General features: G+C 31.6%; 2 non-coding genes across 2 annotated transcripts; one reads left to right on the top strand and one right to left on the bottom strand.

Moving 5' to 3' along the window:
- The first annotated feature begins 5,466 nt into the window (after positions 1 to 5,466).
- On the top strand, positions 5,467 to 5,539 carry TRNAF-GAA (transfer RNA phenylalanine (anticodon GAA)). Its single transcript has one exon. It is a non-coding gene; the product is annotated as a tRNA-Phe (tRNA).
- A 2,003-nt stretch (positions 5,540 to 7,542) lies between these two features.
- On the bottom strand, positions 7,543 to 7,614 carry TRNAE-CUC (transfer RNA glutamic acid (anticodon CUC)). The gene has a single exon. It is a non-coding gene; the product is annotated as a tRNA-Glu (tRNA).
- Between the last annotated feature and the right edge of the window lie 2,649 nt (positions 7,615 to 10,263).

The following is a 10,263-nucleotide window of genomic DNA, read 5'->3' as shown; positions in this document are numbered from 1 at the left end:
AGAAAGTGTCCTATTACAGAGCGCGGCATTTGCTCCAAAGTAACGGATTAAATATTTACAAGTGCCGCTGCATTAAGAATCTTCATGTAACGAGATGAGAATCCTCCGCGCGCGTTAAGTTCATTACGTCGACTTCATTAAGCGTTTGTCTTTATTGAAGCTCAAGAGGGACAGACGGCGATAAAAAGTGAGTGCGAGAGATAAAATCTTTCCATTTCATTAATGAACAATAATTTTCCTTTTACATATTAACAAGTTTTAACTGGTAATTCATGTATACATTAAATATAGTAAATATTATGTAAAACTAGAATTAGATTTAGATTGATAGGAATATAAGAATCTGTAGTTTTTATTGCATTATGTATGTTAATTCAAAAGGGCGACGCGTTGTATTTATGAAAAAAGTCATTTTACCACATTTTTGTATAGATGATGTATTACCCAACCCTATCAGAGACTTAATTACCATTATCATCATTCAAGCCGTAGAGGATCCGGTGATGGACATACACCTCGTTGGAAGTTGGCTTCATCAAGTTGTCTGTCCACGTCCTGCATTGCGCTTGCCGGTCCGTGGTCTCCACTCCAGAACCTTAAAGCGCCAGAGGACGCCAGTCCTGTGCCTTTTACAAACATGAGTAAAAAATTAAAAATATTAATAAATTTAAATTTTATGTTATTGCGCAGTGAGTTTTATGATCTAAAAGTATTTATTTTAAATTCTTATGCAATGATCTATTTGATTAAATTCGTTTTTAATTTATTTTTCAAAATTAGCTACGAATAATTTATTCGAAATTTAAGTGATATATTTTCTAATTTGTTTTTCTATGTGATTAATTTTTATAGTTTTCCTTCACGAGAACGTGTAACAAAAAATTAATCGTTTCAAATCAAAATTAAAGTCAACTAACTAACATTCAACGACTGCACTTGCGATTTATTCGCACCAACGTTGAACGTTGAAAATTCAACATTGTTGTCGACGTCTTTTTTTTCCAAAAGGACCTTGTACAAAGTATACGCAAATATTTTTCCAAAAAATTGAATGATATAGTTGAAATAGTTTTCAGGTTGTGATTCATTTTATCTAAATAAATTAACCCAATCAAGTCTAAATAATCTGTAACATTAATATCACTTTGTGTGTTACTGTCCTAATGCTCTACATAAGTTTCACTCGAGTCCCAATTCACCCTCACAATGATATCTGGTACAGATAAAGCGGGTAATTCGGAGTTACTCGGTTAATCTAATTGCATTAGAGTGAAACGGACTTTGACGGAATAAAGTTTACTACAATCTAGACCGCAGTAGTGCCCACTTAGGCGAACTTATTATATTTCATTGTAGAGAATAATGGAGACTTTCTTTTGTATAACAGGAAATGACGAAATGTGGAGGATCTTTTTGTTTATAAACACCCACAACATTATGATGCTCTTCCATATGAATTTATGATTTAAAACTATAAAAATATTTTATCGATTTTTTTTTAAGTTCAACGTCTGAGTCTTTTTCATACCGTATAAGTAATATAAGTTAATAAAGAAAAATTAAAGTGTTTTCATTATATAGAAGTAGCCTGAAAGTGAAAAAGAACTAGGACGCGAAGTCACATAGCCTTCCTTAATGCAAATAAAGTTTTAATGCTTATTGAAATTATATGATTTATTTATATTATTATTCACTTTGATTCGATATAGAAAATTTATGATTTGTTCGTCAAAAACTTGTAAAATTCCTTTTAAAGGATAGAGGATTTTCTAAATGAAAATAATTGTTAGGAATGAATTTATCTATTACTGTATTAGGAAAATTGTGAAAGTAATCCGACATAAAAACCTGTCTGAATTTATTGTAGACTTTTCTCAGATCAGGGTGCGGTGGTCCCCCTCGTAGTTTAAAGTTGAACGTTGCCATGGAGAGATGCTCAATCTGTTTCTAGTTTTCATCAATTTCAGGCTTTCATGGCATTCTCCTCATGACGTACCCATAAAAACAAATAAGTATTAATAAATCTCTACAATCAGTACGCAATTAAAAATATAGAGAGCGCTTCAATTTAGTTATAATTCAGTTTTTGTCTCTTCTTTGGCAGCCAGGACAATCGGATCAAATGAAGGAAATAAACAATTAACCCGTATTGTTTGCTCCTGCGAATGGAAACTGCATTGCGTTTCGACCGCTGTGTTTATTGATCGACCCACATCACGAAAACGATGGAGAAACTATGAAAATATAAACCTATTAAGAGATTTTAATCATTTAATAGTATCTACAGTTAGCAGATATAAATAAGACGATCATATGTAGACAAGTTTATTAGTCCATTTTCTGGTAAAGTGAAACTAAACGTTGCAAACACTTTTACAAAAAAGGGAATCATTTTGAACCATAAAGGATAATTATTGATGTTATAACTTTAAGAGTTTAACACATAGCTCATTTGTCAGCAAAGATTACTGTGAAATAAGTTACCTTAATTTATTTTTTCTATAGGAGTGTGGTAGTATCTCTTTGTATATTCTCTTGTGTTCAAGTAAAGAGTGAATAGGTTTCTTTTAGGCAAGCATGTAGCATCGAACACATGGTCATCAATTAACATCAGGCAACACAGAGCTTTGCCTATAATTGCTAAAAAAATAACATCAAGTAATACGAAGTCAGTTGAGACATACACTACAATAATTTTAATATATAATACTCCGTATTTTGAAAACAGTTTTATATTATCATTACTTTATTGATGATTTATTAAACTTTCAACTGTGGACAATACTTTAATTTATACTGAATGAGCTTTGTCGAGTCTTTGTTACTTCTTTAAAGCTTTAACGCTTATAACGGTCAAAAATTATCTTTCAAAGAGACTTGCTAAAGGGGCTCTTTAAAAGATTATTTTTGACTCTGATTGATCTTTAAATTATTTCAATATTACAATTTATATTACGTCGTGTGATTTTTGTCATTGTCATTATTCCTGGGAAATCGAAACAAAGCACTCGTGTAAATAATTTTATTCGACAATAAAATGAGTGAAATAATAACACCGATAGTTATTAATTAAACAGCGCCGAAATAATTAATGAGAAGTACGGTCGCCAGAAATTTTAAAAAATTATCTGTTCGATTTGTGTACATATTTTCAATGAATATAATTTCTGTAAAAAAACACGTTTTGCATCGTTTAAATGCGTATCCAATTAAGGCTCGAAAAAAAAAATTTCGTGTAATGCCTCGGACTTTCAAGAAGCTTGGCTACCCCTACTATAGAGGTTCCACTTTTCTGCTTGCAGTGTGAAGTCATTTGGGAATCGTGAGTAAGCAAAATTGGTGATGACATAGTTTAAAGTGTGGCAGCTACAAATTTATACTGAGTAGCTCTGTTAAAGATAAGTGCAGTGATTCAAAGTAATGATTTACAGAAGCGATCGATGCTCGACAACCGATTTAGAGCGTCGATTGCTCATTGATTAGGGAAATTTATGACATAAAATTATAACTCTGGAGGTGCCTTTGCACTGCCCTGAGGTCTGTGATGGGACGGACGCGGTAGTTACGATCGCGTTCTCTTCAGCCATAAAGACGCCATTATGGGTCGTAAAAAAGGGAGGTCTTGAAAATTTGTCGAAATTACGTCACGTTCGGAATTCGTTACCAAATAATTCAAAACTTGAAAAAGAAAACCTGTTAACTATAAGCTTAAAATGATCCTAATTTAAATATGTTTATATACACATACATATTTCAGTCGATTTTAATTCACGTTTAATTTATGACGTTTAAACAGCCTTTTTATTGTGTAATAGTAAATTAAGGACCTCACTACTGCACCGTGTTACTTAAGATCAATGTATTACGTATTGCAAATCCGAAGTGGCTGTGGACGGGGAATATGACTCATAAGATCACTGGCCGTTGGAGCTGAAAGAGGCTTGAGTGGTGATCACGAGCTCGTAGACTCGACCTGGATCTTCTTAGCCGGACATTGGCTGTGTCGTCGTCCACCGACAGCATCAAGGTCGTGGGAAGTTGCTGGATGTGGGCAGCGAAAAACCTGTGATCTTGGCGATCCCTGAGGGAGGCCTGAGCCTTATTTGTATTTTGTATCGGCTGACATGACGACGATGATGATATATTCCACAATATATTTCTACACTTAAAATAAATCTACATTAAAATGACATATTTTATTTAATCTGTTATTTACTTAATCGTTCATTATTAGTACGAATAAAAATAAAACTTTTTACTTCGAAATTGTTCGTTCTTGTTTCGGTGATTACGCAGTTCCGCTTTGAGATTGTTCGTCCACTTCAATTTCCTTGCCCGCCGTCCACTTCGAGCTATAACTTTGTTCTTCCCTTTGTAAGTATCGAGGGTGCAGTTAACGAGTGTTGTGATGTAAAAGTTTCAGCTTATGTCCTATAAATGATTATTTACTAACCTTGCTTAACGAATTACTACTACTCTACTTTGACATACAGGATGATTAGTCATAGTTATAAAAGCTAGAAAGTTTTGAATTTACCGCACATTTTCTGTCTAATATCTGATATATTATTATATGAATTTAATTTACACAATACAAATTCAAGAAGGGTCAAGGTGATCAGAGATTGATGCTTGAGAGTGAACTAACATTATGGACACATTTCGAATCAATTGTTCAAAATACGTACGGTATTCTTGACTTTTAAGCCGGGTGATGAATTTAAATAGAAAAAACCTACTTGACATTATTAAAATACTGTTGTCGACTAAAAAAATAATGTTCAGTTTAATTAACAAACCGCCATATTTTTAAATGTGTGTGTATATTTAATACTTGTGTCGTATTCAAAATAGATTGTAAATCCTACTCCAACGATAGAGCACAAAAGACTTTGGGTATTGATCTGACTTAACATAGATAGAGGCTTGATGAATCAAATAATTTTTAACAGCGGTCTTGTATAATAACACGTAGTGCTAACATAAAAAACGACTTAATGAAAGCAAGTAAAAGTGTAATTTATTTTTTAATTAAGAAAAGTATTGTATTTATATTGTACCTACGACAACATTAGTTTTTATTTAATTATATAGTCATGCGAGTCAATATAACATTGTGACGAATTGTTCGTACATTAATATCAATTGTATGGTATGTCGATTGCATTTAAAGTTATTAATTTATACTGTCAGTCAAATAAAGGTTCGTGTTTGCGAGTAAGACTTTTAAATAATAACGCATCATTACAACCTGGAAGCGAACCCTTAGATTCGTTTGTTGTATGAATTAAAACCACAATTGACATCTACTCTTATAATTACTTGTTTAACTAAAGGTCCCTGGTTCGGTCGAAAACAGTTTTAGTGATCTCGAGTTCCTTTTGACGTATATCACGTTATATTAATCTTGTAATTCCACAACTGAGGTTTCCTGATAAATTGACTTATTTTATTTACTTGGTAAAAGCCGAAATAGCTCAGTTGGGAGAGCGTTAGACTGAAGATCTAAAGGTCCCTGGTTCGATCCCGGGTTTCGGCAACAGTTTTAGTGACTTAGAATTTCTTTTATGTACACCACGTCATACTAATCTTGTAATTTCATTATTAATATATCCCCATACCATAACTAATTTAGTTTATTCGACGCAAGCATGAAATAGCTCAGTTTGGAGGGCGTTAGACTGAAGATCTAGACGTCCCCCTGATTCGATTCCTGGTTTTGGCAACAGTTTTAGTAATGTCGCGTTTTTTAAGGTACACCGCGTTGTATTAATCTTGTAACTTCATTATTGATATCTCACAATACAGCAGCTTATTGAGTTAACAGTAAAAAAAACTATTTTCAAACCAAGTTTACATATCCTGCGTTGGTCAGAGTGCACGCGTATATAAAAAGGACCGCAAGAAATCATAGACCTGCGTTCCATAAGTTTTAAATCAAAAATAAAAATATGTCATTTAATGAATCTTATTACAACCTTTAAGAGTTTTTAATTGAATCGAAACAGTGGAAATTTTTTTATTAACATATATACAGGGTCGATAAAATAATGTGTACATTAAACGATCTTAAGTTTTATTTAAAAACCACAACTGTTGTGTTGCTGGCCGGCTCTTCTCAGCAAATTAGCATTCGGTGCCGATCATGAGCTGCTAATTATAATTTTAAAATAAGTGACGACCAAAAAATGCACGTAAATGTCAACTTGAATTAAAGATATTTTGAATTTTGAAAAGTCACGTTCCTCGGTATTGTATTCCTAAAACCGAATATTTTTATTCTCCTTCTTCGCTTCGAAGGCACGTTTTTAATATCAGCCACCGACTAGTGAATGGTTTTAATCCACTTTTACTAATCAGCAGATTTTTGTAAAGCGTTTTAAGAAAGCGTGATAAGGCAAGCTTTTGATATATGTTATGATATTCGTTCATACAGATATTCCGCACTTATAAATGCTGTACAGACTTTTCGAAAATTTTTCTACTTTTACGTAATAATATCAAGTCGTTTTATTTATAAGTCTTTGAACCACCGTGATAACATCTAAGTTAAGTGATTATTTTTTAAGTTTATTTATTTAGTTAAGTTAAGCATAGATATTAATATATATCATTAAGACGTGTCAAATTGCTTCCAATTTTTATATATATTATTTTTATATAACTATTGTTTATTTAATTTCAAACAAGTTTCCAGAGGACGGGCAGCCTTTGCGTACCATGATATTACACTGCGATTGCCAGTCCGCCCGCCATGCGTGGTCTATAGATATGTTTGTAAAGACGTGTTTATAATATATAAAATATATATAATATAATAGTGTATAATATATAAAACAATATAATATATAAAACACACCAAAACTTAAATTAAGCAGTTTGTTCCCATCTGGCATGGTCTAGTGGCTAAGAAACATGGCCCATCAGGGAGGCTCGCGTTCGATTCCCGGTTCCTTCAAAGCTTTTCGTATAAATATCTATAATGTAAAAAAAAAATAAATATGAGCAATATGAAATTATCTTTTCAAATAAAATTCGATATATTTTGTAACTACGTTAATAGCTAAAATAAACCTGATCCATCAACCTGAATGACAAATTTTACATAACAGCAGGTTTATATAATAATAAAGTTGTTTATTTTTAATGTTAATTGACCGGCTGTGTGTTGTTTTAATGGCAAGTATAAATAAATTTATATTGATAGCGTTTCATTTATTATCCATACATGATATAATATATACAATAATGTACATTGCTCGAGCATTTCGTGAGAATATTGCATTATGAGCCCAAATCAATAAATAAAGGAAATGATATCAATATAGACTAACTTATAATGTCCATTATTATCATGAAAAATCAACACTGATCAGGTGGTCGATTTACTTTCCAAATACCACTGTATTGTCAATGTAATACATAAAACTACTGTTATATACTTTTCGTCATTTTAACTTTTACATAGTTCCAATGTTATTGTTTCGATTTATGACAAATATTAAGATTTGTGAAAAATTACAGAAATGTAGAAAAAGTCCTTTCCGGTACCGGGAATCGAACCCGAGCCTCCTGGGTGAGAGCCAGGTATCCTAGCCACTAGACCATACCGGATGAGAATAATCATCGTAATTAAAGCTCTGTTTATCAGTACTAAATGTGTTTTAATGAATTTTATTAATAGATTTTTGTTCTCAAAAGTATGACTAAGTAATTTATTTTCTATTTTTACAAGCGCTCCTCCTAAACAACTGTATCAAATGTGTTGTGAATGAACGACTTAATGTAACGCCGTAAGCCAGATGTTTCCTCTTAAGTGTTATCACTTTTTCTTTAATTTTTTTTTGTTTGATGCGGTCTGACTTTTCTTTCTACAATTTCTATTAAGTAAATTTTTAATTTTGTGTCAACTTATGGGTACTGTTGGTATACCTAAATAAATAAATAAAATTAGCAGAATGTGATGGCTGTTTCATTTGTAATAAAAACAAGCGAGGTTTGTGGTTAAAAAATGAGTAATTAAATATGTGACGTAATTAAATAATTGGTTGGGAAAAAGTCCATTCGTTTATATGGAAATTTGATACATTCCTTTTTCATTAATTTATCTATACCATTTAAGAACTATTTTATTCAATAATCACGAATGAGTGCACGATTCCTTAAGCGTCTTTCAGTCAGCTCGTGCGGTACTAACATATCGAGCTACTTTATACACAACTTCTTTCAAGTAGATCAAAACTGGTTTGGGTCAAAAACCATGTCAGTTGCGTCATAACTACTGATATACGGATCTTGATCCACATTTTAAAAATGGAGCAAAATCAATAACCAGATCATGATGTTCCTGTGACATTAATCAAGCCGGATTAACCTTAAATAACAGTTAGAATAACAATTATGTTATACATGTCGGGAATAGTTAATTAAAAGCAATTAATATTGAAATAGTTGCTGATAATTATATAGGAAGTAAAAAAATTAAGTATTTGTGGTAGGAAAAGAATGCTCTTGAATGTTACTTCTGGCAATTAATGTTTAAAGCTACCAACATAAATCGGTTAGTAAGATTAACCATAACTATTTAAATTTTAAATTGTTAGTGCTTTACATGATTTTGTGAAGTAACATTTAGTCATGTTCTATGGTAAACTCTCCAACATGTCTTCTTAGTCAAGAATTTAAAATAATCGAAATTTAGACAAGTTTTCCCCATCCATCGCAAAAAACTTAAATTGCTTTTATCGAATTAAATATAACCGCCGTAAGCACACAATGTTATCTTTAAAAGAAACTCCTAAGCAACATCGTTGGAATCCAATTTGCAGTAAATTTTGATATTAAATCCTCATCCCAGAGAAGTTAATCTGAACTGAATGTATTTTTCGTGAAAACGAGGTAAATACTTAAATATTCTTCACCATTTTTTAAAGAAATTACAGAACAGTCCGATAGTCGGTAACTTAGATTTTGTTTTTAAAACGTATAAATAAAGTATAAAATGATTAATTTATAGTACTAAATAAACCAAATATGTTTGATGTACTCTATAATACACACGTCACGTCACTGAAAGGACTCGAATTCTTTGCAGCAATATATATACAGTGAATCCTAGTATCCAAGGACATTTTCCCATCCAATCTACTTATATACGATATCGTCCGTAAAACAGAAAGGTATTTACGAGTCATCTCTTTCTTTACTAAAATGTTGATAAAACTGAGAGTGACGAGAACCAAGGGCCAATTTACAAAATAAAAATTGGTGAAAATAACAAATATCCAAATCAAAAACAAAACGCTCTACTAATCTTTTCATGTACATTACATTATTTTATAATTAATTTTCAAAAATCGCGGTAAATAAGCAAAATTAAAATAAAATTATAGCGTCAGTATAAATTTGACGAATTAAAATTCAAGATAAGTTTCAATTAACCCTTAATGTTTGGGTAAATTTTTGTAATAGAAAAACTTCATTTTTGATCTCTGTATAATTTTCGGTCGTTTCAATCATTAATAATTGTTTATTTCCTTATTTTCGAAGAGCGGATTTTGGGGAAAATTCACCAATATCAAGACTACCGAATCATAAACGATGTAGTGATCTTGCACTTTGACAGCGTTGGCGAATTACGTAAAATGATTTTAAAACGGTTTTCAGGAGAATGATTTACTTTTAAATTAAGTTAATATGCATTTTTATTAGCGTCGATATATTTTTACTTATTACGTGTATACTGTGGATGTGGAACGAGCTTGTTGCGCTTATGCTAATATACACATATCATCTACTTTAGTCATATCGTAAAAATATGTAAGTGTAAGCAGATGCAGGCTTGTCTTTTAAATAATAAATAAATAAAAAAATTGTATTTGAATAACTTATTAAAATCATTGGAGTGGCGGTGGCATTATCATCACCGATATGTTTCGTTTTAAGCGGACGGTAAAAAAAGAGATCGCAGATTATAATTTTTTATTAACTGGCCGTTTTTAGAGTCGCGTTCATACCTCTACCATTGTAACAGAGTGCGCAAATCTATGGGTGAATAAGTTATATTACAATTTAATAATTCTAATTTGTTTTCTTGCTGTCTACTTTCTTATATTTATTTAACATTTAGTGCATTTTTTTTCTATGGGTCGCTCTGTTAACATTCGATATGTTTTTGTGTTAGCTTACTGCACCCACAACTCTATTTTGATGAGTGTACTAGAGTTTATGTAACATGAGAGCTCAATGTCTTATGAATTTTCT

This window comes from Battus philenor, unplaced genomic scaffold (assembly GCF_028537555.1).
Source record: "Battus philenor isolate CCGP_79_NKW_IND1 unplaced genomic scaffold, ilBatPhil1.0.hap1 SCAF_25, whole genome shotgun sequence".
NCBI classification, from domain to species: Eukaryota; Metazoa; Arthropoda; class Insecta; order Lepidoptera; family Papilionidae; genus Battus; species Battus philenor.
This window is presented reverse-complemented; position numbering and strand designations above follow the sequence as displayed.